Raw genomic sequence first — 4719 nt, forward strand, 5'->3', positions numbered from 1 at the left:
CTGGTTGCCGTTAACTTCAATTCATTCAATGGTCTATTAGTCAGTATTCGAAAATTTGCCATGTTCGACTTATAAGGCCTCTTTTCACAAACCAGCCACTAGGATCCCTCCCAGTCGGGACTGTCGGGTCTGGCAATCTGCCCTTAGTGAACCGAGTTGGGATTCAAGTTAAGATTCGAGATGATTATTACTGTGTCGCGCACTGCGCGAAAACTAGAAAATACTCCATTTACTAGTAATCCTAAGGAAAAAACACTTTTCTATAAAGGAATAAAAATTGAGAAAAAGCAGGAAATGGTGCACAGCTGCATGCGACACTGCCATGACGCAGTTAACGCCAGAATATTCAACGAAACACCTGTTTCCTGTGCACCTGGCCGCTGTTAAATTCTTCGCGATAGAACTAGCGCAGCGTGATATTTGTAGCTGTTTCTTTGATGCCGCTTTGTATAAATTCGACTTTGTAGCAGACCAGCTCTACATTCTCGCAATGGCATGCACAAGAGAGCACACTACAGACGGGGAGAGAGCAACTTCATGCACGTTTAAAATAGTAATGATTCTTCTGGCCTGGAACCTAATTCCCACTGCCTTGGTAATCACAGCCTTTGTGGAGCTACGAAGCAATTTAAAAGGGGAACTAGAACGCGGTATCAAAGTAAGTTCGCGTAAAACAGAAAGTGCAGTCTGTTATAATGTCTTGTAAGATTGCTTTTTTCCTATTTCAAATCTAACTGCGTAATTGCCTCTGATTTACAGGTGAATGAGTCACGGCCTGCACTGGTGCACTTAACCGGGCATCACAGCGACCGGGGAAAATTGAATGATGGTAAGTATTCCATGCTGTGCCGTCAAATGTTTAGTAAAAACACGGATTCTAAAAGGATTTTTTTATTTTAGAAGTGCTGGATATTTAGAAAACGGCAAGTTCTAAAATGACTTCGCTTGGTGCCAACCTGAGTTCAATCATAATAAAGGAAAGCGGCAACTACTTTGTCTATGCTCAGCTATACTTTCAAGTTCCATTCAACTCAAAGCTGGACAAGTTCGACCAGAGCTACTTGGCATTTTTCGTTTGTCGAATATCCAAAGCCACAACGAGTATCTTGATGCGAGCCGTGGCATCAAACGGCTTCCAAGGGAAGAAGAATGGTCTGTATACCTCATATTCCGGTAGTGTTCACCAACTTAAAGAGGGAGATGTACTGTTTGTTAGTGTAGTTAAAAAACAACGCGTCGTGGTAAACGCAAACGAAAGCAGCTCCTTTTTTGGAGCTTTTAAACTTTAATTTTATATTTATTTTAGTATTGACATATCACAAATCTTTTAGAAGCAAGGCAACAACATCCTAGTCCAGAATGAATGCAATCGACAGCGTATTGCAATATTGATAACATAGTAAACACCGTCTGTGTAGAAAACTTCGACGACACTAAAGATTGTTTCGACCAGGCAGAAAGCGAGCTAGAGCCAAGTCGGAAGCGTGTTCGGATGGAAAGACACACCCCGTCTTCTGAAAGAAAAAGATGAGGAACAGGAGACTGTTTTTCTCTGTGCGCGCTCGAAAGTGTCTAAATAAAATAGACAAAATCCATACCGTTTCAATCTCCCGCCAAAATTACATCGCCGCGCGCCTCCACAAGCGCTCTCATTAAATCTAAAGAAATAACGCCACAAGAAAAAAAGCGTCGCATTAAAACAAAAGGTGGCCAATTCATGAAATCCCGGAATGTTGTTGCGTATGCCTATCAGGAAAACATCAACGAAGTTATCGGCAATTTGGCATCAATTTGTTGTGGTTGGGGCAACGGATGTGATCTTCTCAAGACTGGAGGCCAAAGAAGCATTCAACACGACTCTTTCGAAACAAAGCCAGTCAATTCTCCTAAAATCCATTCGAATGCCAGATTGGGCCTATCTTCTTTTGAGAATCAGAACAAAAATTTCAGATGCTTTCAGATGGAAGACCCTATACTTAACCTTACCCAACTTGGATCACCTAGGGTATGTTGATATTTGATATCCTCTCTCATATTTCATACAAACACATAGTACTGTAAGACTATGTGGGCAAGTACATATCAAAAATACACAAATGTGTATAATGCACTGTAATTGCCATGCAATAAATTTTGCATAATATGGTGTATTGTATAATGTAAATGTTATACAAACATTGCAGTACCTTTTGAATTTCGTGAACTACTGTGTTTGAAAACTAACATAGGTTTAGACAATTTGTTCCATATTTATAAAGGATAAAACTGATAAAGCCAGGACAATACAATGTGAAAAAACGTTTATCTATTGTTTAATTTAAGAAAACCACAGACTTCGCCATTCTTCCAACAAAGAACCAAATTTGTGCAATGAAAGTGGTGCTGTTTGGCGCTACTTACGACACTGTTGGAACTAGTGAATTACCTGATGGGCTCCTAGATGCACAAGTAAACCTAGTTTCTGTGTTGGTATGGGGTATTCGGGAAATGCGATTGCATCAAGTAGATGGCAGTGGCAACGACCGAACGCTACATTTCAATTTCAAACTGGATGTAGACCTTTTTGGGGTATGTATAATTCGTATCGCACAACAATCTTTCCCAGATGTCTAGACGTTTCCAACGAAGGCCATTTGTCGGAAGTTAGTACCTATAAAGTTGGCAAGGTATAGGCCTATATTTGCAGATTTACGCAGCATCTTAAGGTTACATACAAAGTTTATAATAGTCCAGTAATCTAAAAGAGTGCAAATAAATATTATATTTTCTATAGGTAAAGAACTGATATCGTTCGGTGTGGTATGCATGCAGATGAAGCTGGAGTCACATCTCGCAAAAGACAAATGTCCATTTTTGCATTTTGATTCTGAAATGAATATTCAAGAAGAGCTCCTTTCTTTTTTACAGCGCAAATGGGCTTCGAGTGAAGAAGTATTGATTACACAAGTTAATCTTAGATGCCTTACAAACAAGTGTCTATTGTGAATGTGGAGCGAAAGGTAAATGATGGAGCGGGTGCTGTAGCAGGGCACATTAATGGGTTGCTTGCTCATATTTTACGCTTAAATAATAACGCGCTTTGCACATACTTCCCACTGCCTTGGTAATCACAGCCTTTGTGGAGCTACGAAGCAATTTAAAAGGGGAACTAGAACGCGGTATCAAAGTAAGTTCGCGTAAAACAGAAAGTGCAGTCTGTTATAATGTCTTGTAAGGCTTTTTTCCTATTTCAAATCTAACTGCGTAATTGCCTCTGATTTACAGGTGAATGAGTCACGGCCTGCACTGGTGCACTTAACCGGGCATCACAGCGACCGGGGAAAATTGAATGATGGTAAGTATTCCATGCTGTGCCGTCAAATGTTTAGTAAAAACACGGATTCTAAAAGGATTTTTTATTTTAGAAGTGCTGGATATTTGGAAAACGGCAAGTTCTAAAATGACTTCGCTTGGTGCCAACCTGAGTTCAATCATAATAAAGGAAAGCGGCAACTACTTTGTCTATGCTCAGCTATACTTTCAAGTTCCATTCAACTCAAAGCTGGACAAGTTCGACCAGAGCTACTTGGCATTTTTCGTTTGTCGAATATCCAAAGCCACAACGAGTATCTTGATGCGAGCCGTGGCATCAAACGGCTTCCAAGGGAAGAAGAATGGTCTGTATACCTCATATTCCGGTAGTGTTCACCAACTTAAAGAGGGAGATGTACTGTTTGTTAGTGTAGTTAAAAAACAACGCGTCGTGGTAAACACAAACGAAAGCAGCTCCTTTTTTGGAGCTTTTAAACTTGAATTTTATATTTATTTTAGTATTGACATATCACAAATCTTTTAGAAGCAAACATGTTTCGGCAAACTGTCATCTTCAGTACGATGTGTAAGTGCGATGTGTGCAATTTAGATATAAATGCAAGGTCTTTGCTGGCACGTGTTATACACATATGATACAAACATGAAATGTCGAAGCCATGAAAGCGGAAATTATTTACAATAGCACTTAGCTACATTATAGTGATGCCACTTTGCGAAACATGTTTTCAGTCTTTAAAAAGAATCGCCGGTTTAATTAAAATGTCTGTTGACTATTGTGCTAATGTGCTGGGGCCAGTTGTATCAAGCCCGTTTAGCTTAAACGCTGGATAAGTCAAAATTAAATAACACTCTTACAACTCTGTTGAATGAGTCAACTTTAATATTATGCACTGAATATGTAGTTGTAGACAGTATCTTTGTATTAAGCTTAAAAACATTTAGTTTGCTTGTTGAATAAAACGATAGACTTGCTTTCTATTTTGAATTTATCCACCGTTTAAGCTAAACGGGCTTGATACAACCGGCCCCTGAACTCACTTCCAATACTATACATATAATTATACCTATAATGTTATTTTTATTTAAAATAAATTCATAAAATTCTCCGGCAATTCATTTCTCTTAGCTTTGCACATAAATATGCGTCATTGCTACAGTTTTCAATCACAAACGTTGTCCAAATTTTCTACAAACGTCTGTATAACAGACTGACTGATATGCAAGTTGAATGAACTCGCTGTGAAACTTGATAAAACAAGTTAATTGTTAATATGTTATATACCTTGTTTTTTACGAAGTTACTCAACAGTTAACTTTTGCCCTCAAATCGTTTAAGAACGTTTATTAAGAAATGAATTATAGGCAGTGGTCCCATATCAAACTTATTGTATATTAAAACGACGGACA

General features: G+C 38.7%; 1 long non-coding RNA gene across 3 annotated transcripts; it reads left to right on the forward strand.

Annotated features, from left to right (window-relative positions):
• The first annotated feature begins 415 nt into the window (after positions 1–415).
• Positions 416–3990, forward strand: LOC114535215. Of its 3 annotated transcripts, none has more exons than XR_003688215.1 (8): positions 416–658; positions 760–829; positions 901–1152; positions 1307–2005; positions 2323–2568; positions 2908–2999; positions 3265–3334; positions 3405–3990. It is a non-coding gene; the product is annotated as an uncharacterized LOC114535215 (long non-coding RNA). The 3 variants fall into 3 exon arrangements; XR_003688213.1 differs by having other exon boundaries at positions 2774–2999; positions 3405–3989; XR_003688214.1 differs by having other exon boundaries at positions 1332–2005; positions 2774–2999; positions 3405–3989.
• Positions 3991–4719: the final 729 nt, after the last annotated feature.

The sequence above is a fragment of the Dendronephthya gigantea genome, unplaced genomic scaffold (genome assembly GCF_004324835.1).
Source record: "Dendronephthya gigantea isolate DGI-Jeju-01 unplaced genomic scaffold, DenGig_1.0 000113F, whole genome shotgun sequence".
NCBI lineage: Eukaryota > Metazoa > Cnidaria > Anthozoa > Malacalcyonacea > Nephtheidae > Dendronephthya > Dendronephthya gigantea.